Below are 14,238 nucleotides of genomic sequence, written 5' to 3'. Positions count from 1 at the left end.
AAATTTCATGTTTATGTGTCTTTAAAAATTTGTCGCTGATGACAGATGAAACAATCATCTTTGTGGGACAATAATTTGTTTTAGTGCTAAATATACAGTAGACCCTCTCAATAAGGGACCCTAAGGGGACTGGACATGTTGTACCTAAATTAGAGGTCTCCCTTCTTCAAAGGTATTTAAGTTGATGAATGCAATGCGCTGACTCAGTATAATTTTCGTTTAAGATTAAATACTAAAAACTTTTTACATGTACTAAACAAAATTTACAATTCAATGTTTTTAAGTTTATTACTTTAATAATTAAAATTTTATCAAAAATCTGGTAACGGCAAAGTTTTGTAGCATACAGAAATTTTTTGAAGTGATTTGCTATATACAGTGAAACCTGTGTAAGTTGACCACTCGCGGTGCAGCACTTTGGCGGTCAACTTAGACAGGTGGTCAACTTATAAAGGGCGGTAATATTTTTTTTTTTTTTGTCATTTCTTGCAGCATGTCTTCATTTTTTGAGGAATTCACCCTTACTCTTTCTGTTCAACTCACTTTCAGTGTTTAACATCATTGAAAGTGAAACAATAATTAAAAATACTATTCAAATAATTTTGTTATTTTTTCCTTGTTTTTAACTATATTAGACACTGTAGGTTTAGAAATTCCACATATGCCAACTAATTTCCTCTGTTTTTCGCCATTTTCAATTAATTTTAATATTTCATACTTTTTATTAATCTCAAGTTCAACTAAGTTTCGTTTTCAAGCCTTTTTTGTACAACTTATAGCACCAAGAGCAATAAGCACGACTCTCCCAGTTCATAAAGGCAAAATTAAAATGTCCTGTCTCTTAATCCCTTGCACCAGAAACATGTAACTTTACTCATTAGCAGGCCCAGATCTGTGTACCCGCAGTGCAAGGGGCTAACGGCCCTAGAAATTGAAGAAAAAATAGAAAAAAACTAGCACTAAGACTTATGCACTTTAAAAATAGACACTGCTGGCCACTAGGGAGGGGCTCTACATATTTTGTTGCAGGGAGGGGGGGGGGCAAAATATATATATAGCCGGGTCAGCTCTTTTTGCACAATTCCTATGTTGCCATAACATATTGCAACTGAAAGAAAAGATTTTGAACTTTTATACTGACACCTATTTTCATTGAACAGAATACAAAAAGCTATCTCAAATCAACAAATGGAAAACAAGTTTGGAGAATAAAGAGTAACATAAGCTTTATGCTGCTGTTTGGTTAGTAAAATGCTAGTCTGTCATCAAAACATTAAAAACATTCTTAGAAAGCTATCAAATAATAAAAATAATAATAATAATAAATAGATAATAAAATAAAGTAATTTTCTGAAGAAAGTTTTAAAAAATAAACCAAGTGGTCAACTTACAAAGGGCTTTTTACAATACTGCAAACCAAATTTGCGTTACATTAGTGGTCAACATAGACAGGTGGTCAAGATAGAGAGGTGTTCAAGTTACAGAGGTTTTCCTTCATTATATGAGATATGACTAATTCCGTTCCCGACAAAAGTGGTCAACATAGGTGGTCAACTTACAAGGGTGGTCAACTTTACAGGTTTTACTGTACCATGTAATTTACAATGCAATACAATGTAAGTTACAATTAGTGTTTACTTTATGCATAGCTTGTTAGTTGCTGTGCACTTTCCAGCTGCCCTGAGTCTACTTGAACAATTTGAATCATGCATGTAAATTATGACAAGAATTTTACAATACATACTTGTTTTATTCACATATGGTTAATGTCAAACTTTCATAACTAATTTTTTAGAGAAAAAGGGAAACTTAAATTCCAGTAAATTCACTCTTTCTTATGCTCTTATATGTAATGCTTTTCATTTTTTCTTTCTCTGTGACTGTCCCTTAATCAGAGCCAAACCTACATGCTAAATGTATAGGTTAGTACTAAGGTTTTCAGATGTTTTTGTTATGTTTTGTCTTAGCACATAAATCTATTAAATTAACAATCTTAAGATTTTTTTAGGTATTAAATTTTATTCATCGCAGTTAAATTATAGTAACTTGAAGTTTTAATTTGGTTCCATTTATTTCGTTCATACCAAATCCTTAATTTTTACAAGGAAAAACCCTGAAAAGTCGTTGAAAGTGCTTAATTTTTGCTGTGCAAATACGAACCCTGTGTGAAAAGACTCCGAGGGTTGTTCGTAATTTCAGGAGCCGGATTTAATCATTTTCTTCTTATGATTAAACACACTTCCAGATTTGTTGATCCCTCCCCGTTTCCTTGTAATACACTAATACGTAGGTAATGTAATGTTGATTACCAAAAGCACGTTGGTATGACCTCATTTGCACATGCGATCGAAGAAATGTGCTTGAAATCGAGCTTAAGCCCACAAATGCAAACGAAAAATGGTTGGGGAGGGGAAGAGGCATTTAGCTTTACGCTAATGGTAAATGAATTCTGTTGATATACATCAAGCATTTAAGAAAATGTCTTTCTCTCTTTTATTGTTATCATTATTATTACGATTTCTTTTTTCATATTGGTGAAACAATCATTTTTTCAAAACTTCCATGCATTCATCAACAGCTCTCATTATATTTTGAACAATGTTGTAGGGTAGTCCGACCAGTGAAAGAACCTCCTCGATGTATTGATAGTAGTAACTTCCTTCTACACATTTCCAGATGAAAACGAATAGAAAATGCTGTGTTTGTCCACTTTTCTCTGCATCACCTCACCTCTTAGCGTTACGCTTTGATTATGGGGATCACTCACTAAGTTGGGACACTTTTTTCTTTCTCTTTTTATTTCAATTCGCTGAAAAGCCTGATAAACCGGACCGTTAAAAACACATGAATGTTTTTTACAGGTCAGTGAGATTTTTTACTTTTTTTTTCTTTTTTGCAAAAAAGAAAGGTTGGACTGGAGGACCGTTAAATACTTGTGAATAAATTTTACGAACGACAGGTTTTTTTTTACCTTTTTTTTACGAAACATAGCAATAACAATGAAGGAATTAATAAGTATATAAATGACACTTTACTTGGTGTTAAAGAACTGTTACAAAAATATTTCTTAAGAATAAGGTAAGTTGTTATTGCAATAATAATACAAAAGTAAATAAACAATTTTGAAAAATCATGGAAAAGTACAAAAATTAATCACAAAATTCACGCAAAAGATCTCGTACAGAATATTATTTTTATTTGGTGTGGGTCCAGTTGAAAATCGTGTTTTTTTTTTTTTTTTTTTTTTTTTTTTTTTTTTTTTTTTTTTTGCAATGTGACAAACGAATTTTTGAAAATGTAATTGGGCTTACGTATTCATTCACTGCTCCGTGCACGCGAGTCGCGTCGACAGGTTTTTTTCCCTACATTGACAGTACTCTGATTGAAAAACAACTTTTACAGATTTTATTTCTTCAGAACTTGAGTATAAAAGGTGTTTGGTGATAGAATTGATATGATCTTACTATCCAGATTTTTCCAATTTTCTTCAGTCACTTTTTATTTTAGTGCTAGTTACGAAATAGGTTTTCTTTGTTTAAAATCATTCTCGCATTTGAAGGAAGCAATCATTATTTCAAAACATCCGTGCATTCATGAGCAGTAAGGTGGAGCGAAAAAAAAAAAGTTTTTTTTTTTGCAATGTGACAAACGAATTTTTGAAAATGTAATTGGGCTTACGTATTCATTCACTGCTCCGTGCACGCGAGTCGCGTCGACAGGTTTTTTTCCCTACATTGACAGTACTCTGATTGAAAAACAACTTTTACAGATTTTATTTCTTCAGAACTTGAGTATAAAAGGTGTTTGGTGATAGAATTGATATGATCTTACTATCCAGATTTTTCCAATTTTCTTCAGTCACTTTTTATTTTGGTGCTAGTTACGAAATAGGTTTTCTTTGTTTAAAATCATTCTCGCATTTGAAGGAAGCAATCATTATTTCAAAACATCCGTGCATTCATGAGCAGTAAGGTGGAGCAAAAAAAAAAAGATTTTTTTTTTTTTTTTTTTTTTTTTTTTTTGCGAGTTGCTATAGTGCAGAAAAGTTGCGATTGGAGAAGACTTAAAAAACAAAAACAAAAAACAAAAAAAAAATTGAAATTGGATAATTTCTTCCGATCGCGCAACGAGCCTAAAAATTCAGAAAAATGGAAAATTTTATGTTTTTTTACGGATTTTTAAAAAAATTTTGTGTCGATGTTTTTTTTTAAAAATGTTCTAAGAAGAAAAAATTGCGATTGGTTAAGCCATGAGAAATTGAAAAGAAATGTTGAAATCGAATAATACTTTCTAGTTCAGGAACAGGCCTAAAAATCGAATAAATTGAGAATTTCAGTTTTTCTTTAAGATTTTAAAAAATGGTCTAACTTTTTTTTTTTCGTTTTTTTAACCAGGAATTGAGAAAAACAGTTATAAAAAGCCCTATATTCCACATAAACATTAATTTATTTCCTGATTATGAAGCTATATTCTAACCATGCAAAACTCATTCTTTGCAGTAAAATTAGCCATTTTAAGATAATAAAAGATTATAAAATCTTTAGCAAAATTTCTACCATCCAGAACACAAGTCTTACTGTTTTAAGTGTGATTTGCTGAATCTAAATAATCAGATTTTTTGGAAAACTTGAGCATAATTGATCTGGATTTCAATGTTGTTCTTATGTTAGCCATCTCTTGATTTTCATTCGCAAACTTTAAACGAAGTCACGTGTCTTCTCCAAACTCCGGATCAGACAAAGACATAGTGAATAGCAGTGTTTCATATCTAAATGAACAACGAATTTCACTAGAATACTTAGACATCATAAGTTATGGTGGTGCTAAAATTTATAACTGGTGAAAAGTGGCGCGTTTCGTCAATTCGAAATTTATGTCGGACGACCATCGCAACGGGCTATTTGTTTATTCCATTTCATCAAATTGTCTTTTCATCACTTTTTCGGCATTTGAATTGTTAAACAACAGGTTCAAGGTTATTTTCTGGACCAATAGGAACGTCTCAGGGGTTGAGAAAAACTGCCGGTAATAGATTTTCAAGCAATTGACTGTACGAGGTACAACTATAGAAATAAACAGAAAATGCTTGAGTAAAAATCAAATGTATCTTTTGGATATATCTCAAGCAATAAAGATTTTCAATTGTCCAATTGATTGGTCAAATCTTAAACCTCGGCCCACTCTCACATTCCAGATAGATCATTTGAGCAAATAGACTAACGTAAATGTAACGATCCCTTCAGCTGCGTTAAAACACTTTGTTACTTTTATCTTGAAATGTTACATGCTAGTCTGATTTGAAATATGAACTTCAAAAACTTTACGAACGGTCCCATTCATGTTTACAAAACAATTTAAACATGTGGATACTTGCCTGAGAACCTGAAACAAGTTGTTTTACTCTGTCATTGAAAGAAACTCTTTCTTTGTGCGTCCCGAAAACATATTGATAGCCATGATTTTTGATGAAAGGTGGCACGAATGAGAATTAGAGTTTTCAAAAGCCAGAGTGCCCGTTTCTAAAAGCAAGAACATCAGAAACTTTGTTATTCCATCCCTAAATTTCGAAGCCACTGATTACACAGAGATTATTGCTTGGAGCACGACTATGTTATCTTCACCACTTTTTCTTCGAAAATTAATAACGAAGACTAAATATTTTATCAAAACAGGTACTACACCAGACTTGGATGTAAAATTATTCCCCTGCCATATTAGGCAAGCCGTCGAAAGATGATGCGTGAAGACGGAGGCTTTGCTTAAAGTTTGTGAATTAAAACCAAAAGATGGCTACTAAGAGAAACATTGAAATCTAGATCAATTTCTACCCAAGTTTCCAAAAAATTTGATCGTAAATTAGGTTTAACATATCACTCAAAAAATAAGACTTGTGTACTGGAAGGTAGAAATTTTGGCAAATATTTTATAACCTTGTATTATTTTAAAATGGCTAATTACTGTAAAAAATGGGACTTATATATAGAGTGCTTTTTAAAAGGGTTTTCCCTATATTACTGAGGGAAAAAACGAAAAAAAAAATCATTTTTTTAAATCTCAAAAAAAAGCTGAAATTCTCTCAATTTTTTCGATTTTTTAGGCTTGTTTCTGAATTAAAAGGCATTATTCAAATTCAACATTTCTTTTCAATTTCTGAAGGTTTCACCAATCGCAACTTTTCCGTCTTAGAACATTGAAGAAAAAAACATTGACGCAATTTTATTAAAAAATCCGTAAAAAAACGAAGTTTTCCAATTTTCCGAATTTTTCGGCTCGTTGCGCGATTGGAAGATATTATCGGATTTCAAAATTTTTTTTGTTTTTTAAGTCTTCACCAAACGCAACTTTTCCGCACTATAGCAACTCGCGAAAAAAAATTTCGTTTTTTCGCTCCACCCTAATTTATTGTACACTAAACTATTATAGTGCAGCAACGGTAAGTTGTTTTTTCTGCACCGATATAGCGCTAGCAGAAAAACAACTTTTACAGAATTATTTTAGTCGACTTTATATCCAAGGGGTTTCGCAACAAAATTGATCGTACTTTCTTAATTTTTCTCATTTTCTCTAGCTAGTGTTTATTTTGGTGATACAGTCAAACTCGCTTTACGAGCGTGAAGAAACCGCGATATTGTCTCATTTTAGCGGAGTGCTCATAAAAGAGAGTTTGAAGAAAATAGAAAATTCACCCATACGTTCTTTGTTTTTCATTTTTTAACTCCGACACACAAAGGAAGGGGGTTGTTTGACGTGTCTGTGTGTGTGTGTGTGTGTGTGTGTGTCTGTGGCACTCTAGCACCTAAATGGGTGGACCGATTTAAAAAAAAAAATAAAAGAAATAAGTTCGAAAGGAGAGTTGATCGAGAGTGTTCTTAGCAAGGTTGCGTCTTCGTATGACATTAATTAACGAAGATATTAATTATAAACCTCTTTCAGGTTTTTTACGATTTTTATAGTGAAAACATAATATTTCAATTTTTTAAAATTTAGTACAAAAATAAATAGCATTTTTTCTGCGTCTGATAGAATGTGTTTGAAACTTCCATGTTTCACAGAATTCGAATTATAACATTTTTTAAAGCAGATTTTAAATACGGCTAAGCTTTTAATCAAGCGATTGGTAACCGAATTCATTGTTGGCCGACAAGGAAATTAAAAGCAATGGTTTAAAATTTTTATCTGTTGCCAGTTTCTACGTGTTAACAAATAAAATACTTGAAATTGATTTTGAATAGTATAAGGATTTTCCATTTTCCCTCTTGATTCTACATTTGCGACTCAGTCGGAGTTTTTTTAAATTTTTAATATACAGTATCGAAGAAGTTGGTTAATTTGCTTTAAACTTTCTTTTTTTGAGCAATCACGATTGCTTATTGCTTTTATTAGACTGTTTTTGGCGTGCTATCATTTTTCCTACCGGCGCGGCGCCACCCTCTGCCAGCACCACCCGTCGCGTCGGCCGGCCTCACGATGCTGCTCCTCTAGCGAAAACCGTCTCCATATCCTACACACACACGCATACATACACGCACCAACACACACACAAACACATACACACACATACCCCTACACACATACACACACGCATGCTTACAGACACCTACACATACACACAAATACACACAACTGCCCACACATTCATGCCTGCACACAGACACAAACACATATGCTTACACACACACAAACACTCATACACACAACTACCCACACACTCATGACTGCACACAGACACAAACACACATGCCTACACACATACACATACCCCCCACACACACACACACATACAAACACACACTCGTGATTGCGAAAAACATAATTTGAATTCAAAATGACAAAATTCAAATTAATTTTTCTTTTTTTTCTCTCTCTCTCTCTCTCTCTCTTCCTTGTGTTTAGGATTTATGACTCACCACTACCTTTCTATTGACTTCGGGATGTTAAAGGGATTTTTTCAAGAAAGGATTATCCAGAGCTAGCTAAATGGCTTCAATAGAAATTTTAATTAGTATTGCTCACTATATCCGGGGTTTGGTCGTTAAAAGCGGGCTACGCCTCCATAGACTTAACATTGTACCAACCAAACATTTCTGAATTGCTCGTTATTTCCGAGTTCTCGTTAAATCAGGGCCGGTTTTAAGCGAGTTCGACTGTAATACCACAATATGAGTTGCGTTCTCAGTTTGGAACTACTTCCTCATTTGAAGAAACAGTTGTTTTTTCAAAACTTCCATGCATTCATCAACATCTTTGATTGTTTAATTCATGAAAATGTTTGGGGTACAATTGGAGACATCACACTTGTAATGATACTTTTGTGCATTAAATTAAACTTTATTAAAGTTATAAAATTTTGGAACTTCTTCTTTGAAAATTTTTGTTTGTAGCAAAATGAAAAACTTGAAAATGTCCATGAATGACCTTTTTTCTAAATCACTTTTCTTATTAAAACTTGTGTTTTACTACTAAAAGATTTAAAAAAGTACAAATTGCTCTTTATTTCTTGCCTGTGACACTCGTACTTCCCAGTTTCTTAATTCTAAGAGGAAATGTTAAAGGTACGGCTGCAAAAGTCGGGGGACATTGATTGGAAAACCTGGAAAAGTTACGGGACTTTGTTGAAAACCTGAAAAATCAATTTTCCTAGTTGTTGGCTACCCTGGTTATTATTTAAGTTACCAATAATTATATTTTCTCATGAAAAATAAATAAAAAGAGTGATAAAAATAAAAATATATTTTTAAAACACATAATAAGGAAAAAAGAAAAGATTTAACTTCCCATGTGTCGTGAAAATAATCAATACCTTTGTTCCACTAAGCAACAGTAGGAAGAATGAAGTTGTAAATGCACAAATTTGCTACAGGATGTAAAGTTATCTGCCAAAAACTGCTATTAGATGACTTTACATCCTAAAAATTCACTGTTTTCTGCGTTAAAAAAGAGGTTCGTTGAAACCCCGAAACACCTGTCGAAAATCGAGTGCTAATTTTTGCACTTATAACGTTAGCTTTCCTGATTTTATTCTCATGTGTCATTTGGTTATTCTGTTGTTTACTGAAATAGTACGTACATCTCGTAAAATGCACTGTATTACAATCGAATAAGTAAAGGAAATAGCTTAAGTTTTTTTTTTCCTTTTCGTATATTTCTGTGATATTAAACGCCTTAATTGCAATTTAAAAAAATAGAGCATAAGTCAAGTTTAGTCAATCACAAACTAGCAGTTCATCCAAAAGCTCACACTTCGTTCCATTGAAAAAGGGTCTCTTGAAACCCCGCAACACGTGTCTGCAATCAGTTTGCTAATTTGTGCTTGATTACGTCTTTCACTATTGCTACTTTTGTAGCACACAAGTCATTAATTTCATATGATAGTAGTTTGAAGAAATTTTCTGGTAACCAATGCGTAATGAAAAAATGTGTACATCAAAACTGATAATGCACAATACGATTGAACTTTTTATTGAGATGACTACCTTTAAAACAAATCTGATTCCGCCTTAAAACAAAGGATTACATTTAGACGAAGTTGCGCATCTTACGAGGGCAGGAGAATCATTTCTTTTCACTGTTTTTCTTTTGTTTGAACTTGCTGCCGATGAATGTCTTTTTCTTAGTCATTGCTTTCTTTTTTGTCGGACCTTCACCCACTTTAGCTGCAACAGGCCTTGGAGGCAATTTGACCGTGCGTTTCACGTCCTGGCCTTTAGGTGGTAGCTTGATATCTGGGGCTGCTTTGATTTCGGCAGGTCGCTTGCCTGTTGAAAATATTAGTTAATATATTAAATTAGTTGAAGTCATCATTTTCAAGAGCCTTTCGGAATGGGGTTGTGTCCGAAATTTTAAAAGGATTTTTTTCTTAAAGAGAATGCTTAAAAATATAGGATTTAACCATTTTTAAATAATTTGACAAAGTTTAATATTTTTTAACAATTATTTTAAACGGTGCGATTTCATTTTTTATGCTTCTGCACATGACATCACAAGTGATGAAATGCCATTCACAGAGCAAAAAAATTTAATTCGCTTCTTTACTCACATGTACTGGCAACGATATGGTTGATAGCAAGCGTAGAGCGCAATATTTAATTCGATTCTGAATTATGATAAGCTGGAAACGCGGTAGACATCAAGCGTTAGCATTCAGTGCGCCAGCGGAGTACGTGCCAAAGTTCATCCTTTGTGACGTCATAAAGACCATGCCTTGTTTGAAAAATCGGACATTTAAAAAAATTAATTAAAAATTAAACGTTCGGAAATAAAAGATTTTCCTCGCTCCATGTTTTTTTTTTTTTTCCTAACCTTCAGTGAATAAAAGTGGTACTTTTGACTGATGGAAACAACCCCATTTCGATTTCACAAAACAATTCCAAAAGATAAAGAAAAATTAATTTGAATTTTGACATCTGGAATTCAAATTAGGTTTTCGGCAATCACGACTATGTGTATGTATGTAGGTGTGTGTGTTTGTGTCTGTGTGCATGCATGAGTGTGTGGGTAGTTGTGTGTAGGTGTGTGTGTATGTATAGGTGTCTGTATGTGTGTGTGTATGTGTTTGTTTGTAAGTGCGTGTATGTATGCGTGTAAGTGTAGGATATGGGCGCAACCTGGAGACAGTTTTCGCTAGAGGAACAGCATCGTGAGGCGGCCGGTCGACGGTGGTGCTGCAGAGGGTGCTGGCGGGAAAATAAAATGATAGCACATCAAAACAGTCTTGCTTTGGAACAAACATTGAACATTGCTTTGGAAACATTGCTTTGGAAAGCAATAAGCAATCGTGATTGCTCAAAAAAAAAAAGTGTCATTATTAACGATTCTTGGATAAGAGTTCGTGTTATTTAACACCGAAACAGGCTTTTTTTTCTAGCATGAAGTAAAGGGGAAAACGATAGACTAATTTTTATAACCAAAACTTCAAACAAATTAAATGGGTTGATATGTGAACAAATGGGCCAAATTCCAACATTTCCCTATTCTTAGTGTGAAACCCAAAACGCGTGTCTTCAAACATCTCAAAAACTCATTTCTGCAGAGTCTGCCGTTTATCGTGCGACATTTGTGCACAACATGTTTTCTCCCGCGTGTCGAAACATGCTAATTGACAATGGGGGTCGTTTCCAAAATTTTAAAAGTATTTTTTTTCCAAAAGAGCATGCTTAAAAACATAGGATCTGACCATTTTTTTTAAATAATGGGGTTGTTTCCTTCAGTCAAAAGTAGTACTTCTAGTCACTGAAATTGATAGAATAAGCAAAAAAAAAAAAAAAAATAATAATAATAACATGGATCCAGAAAATTCTTTCATTTTTCCAACAGTTATTTTTTAGTTAATTTTTTTAAATGTCCGATTTTGCAAACAAGGCGTGGTCTTGATGACGTCACAAATGATGCTCTTTGACGCATTTTGTACCGCGTTTCCACGTTATGATAATCAAGAAGAGAATTAAAATTGCGTTCTATGCTTGCTATCAACCCTATCGTTGCCAATGCATGTGAGTAAAGATGCGAATTAAATATTTTGCTTTGTGAATGGCAACACAGAATGGCATTTCATCATTTGCGATGTCATCGACAAGAAATGTAAACAATGAAAGAGCACCGATTCAAGTAATTTTTCAAAAATATTAAACTTAAACAAATTATTTAAAAAATGGTTAGATCCTATATTTTTAAGCATGTTCTTTCAAAAAAAAAAAAAAAACTTTTAAAATTTTGGAAACGACCCCATTGTTAAAGTTTAATATTTTTGAAAAAATACTTTAATCGGTGTGCTTTTATTGTTTACATGATCATCACAATTGATGTAATACCATTCACGGAGCAAAATATTTATTTTGCATCTTTACTCACATGTACTGGCAACGATATGGTTTGTAGCAAGCGTAGAGCGCAATATTTAATTCGCTTCTTGATTATCATAACGGGGAAACGCGGTATACAGATGCGCCAAAGTGCATCATTTGTGATGTCATAAAAACCACGCCTTGTTTGAAAAATCGGACATTAAAATAAAAATAAAAAAGAAAAAAAAAACTAAAAAATAACTGTAGGAAAAATGAAAGTATTTTCTGGGTTCATGTTATTTTTTTTTTTTTTTTTTTTGCTTATTCTATCAATTTCAGTGACTAAAAGTAGTACTTTTGACTGAAGGAAACAACCCTATTAAAATGGTACAAATTAAAAAAGAGATTATTTTACCAGCTGCTTCTATAATTGACTCTCTTCTGCCAAATTTTTCTTTCTTTATTTTCCTCATTTTCCTCTTTAAAACGTCAAGCGCTCCTAAAAAAAAAAAAAAGAAGAAGAAAAAGTGTGTATGTGTGAGAGAGAGAAGGGGGGGGGGAGGGATAAAAACGAAATTTCGCACTTGATAATTTATTTCATTTTCTGCTGTCTCCTTCAGATTCTCTGTAATATCAATCTCTGTAATTCATTCAATCTATGTAATTCCTCATAGAAGCGTAGAGTATATTGCTTCTATGAGGAATTTTACTCTTCTACTGTCAATATTTTACTCTTTATGTCTTATTTTGAGCAACTGATGCAGTATTAAAAATTGTATTGCAGATTTGTATTTGAAACGAGTTGAAATGTTAATTATTTATACTAAAAACTAAGTGCATAAGTTATTTACTTAGCATTGTAAATTTGCGATTTTAGGTATTATTCTCTGCTATGCTGTTATAAATGCTAATTCAATTATTGTAACGTATTTTCCGATCTTAGACACGTGCGTGCCTTAATTCATGAAATGACTAAGTTCCTTTTTCCTTTGATTGGCCGCTGTTCTAACATCAGGAAATGTGCATCTCAAATGCATGTCTTGAAATCCATGCGAATGACTCTGACTGAATATACATAATGTTTCAGTAGCTCAATTGCTCTCTCTCTCTTTTAAGGCGCCGTATTTTTAATAAACCGAGTAGGCTGTTAGCCGTCATGCTCTCGAATAGGCAATTTAAAATTGTAAACTTTAACTGCACTGTAAACTTTAACTGGACTTTTAAATTAATTGGCTTTCGACTATTTAAATGACTCTTTATTAGTCATATTACAGATTGATCAGTCATACTACAGATTGATCAATAATGGTTATGTAAGTTTACTAAATTATTAATGCTTCGAGAAAAATTATTTTTCAATCCATATTTCATATGTAAATAGCTCGTCGAGGAAATCATTTGTATATTATCACCATGGAGAATAATAAAGCAAGATAATTTCAATTCCTGCACATGACTCCAATTGCACTCTACAACTTAAAATGCACTAATTAAATTAGTTCTTGGTGCGGTAACTTCATTTGATTTAATCCCTCACCGGCCAATAGTATTTCAGCGTTCTCCGTAACGCGACATTTTTACAACGATATAGATGTTTTTAAACATCAAAAAATGAAAAAGAAACTTTGTATTATACCACTTAAAAATAATCAATTGATAGTATTTTCATTGTTTTTGAGTGCACAAGAACCTGTGTAATTTAACATAATTTGCACCGTGTAATGGACGAATAAAATGATTTTAATATTGTAAATAATTTCCGCGGCTATCAAAAATCACTTTATTTCATTTACTATTTATTCATTTATTGTTTTGCTTTTTTAAGTGATGAAGTTGTTTAAGGTTGCATTGTCTAGTCGTAATACAGTTTCCTGGTTGTTTTCTCTGTTTTCTTTTAATCACTTGGCAAATGCAGTGCATCCCATTCGGGCTTGAGAGAGAGCACTACCTTTAAAACTCCTCCCTCAAGCGTTGATCCAGATGGAGGGTTAGGGAGTCATGATCCATCTTGAAGCGTAAAGAAAATTTAAAAGTGGAATTTGGTGACTATAATTTCAAGAAAATGCCATAGGAGAACCTTAGGCTAATTATACTAAGCCTAAGAACAATATAATTAGACTTATTACACCTTATAATAACATAATCAAACATATTTGGATCTGAACCCCTTTATGAATTCGTTTACGCTTACTTTTGGTATGGCCATATTTTAGTGATGACTCCCTCCAAAATCAAAATCAGTTACTGGATCCGCCCTTGACACTTTGGTTCACGCATTGCAAACATCTCTTAAATTTTAAGCCGAAGTGGAACGAAGCTTTTACTCTTCGTATATTCTTGCAGAATGAACGTTTGAAACTTTAGATTTTAATTATTCAAAATTTGAAACTGATATAAATTTGTAAGATGCTGTTACGTAAGAATTAATAGTTCATGCAATACCAGTACCAGTCGAAAT

The sequence above is a fragment of the Uloborus diversus genome, unplaced genomic scaffold (assembly GCF_026930045.1).
Source record: "Uloborus diversus isolate 005 unplaced genomic scaffold, Udiv.v.3.1 scaffold_1025, whole genome shotgun sequence".
NCBI lineage: Eukaryota > Metazoa > Arthropoda > Arachnida > Araneae > Uloboridae > Uloborus > Uloborus diversus.
The sequence above is the reverse complement of the archived record's forward strand: the minus strand, read 5'-3'. Positions refer to the sequence as shown.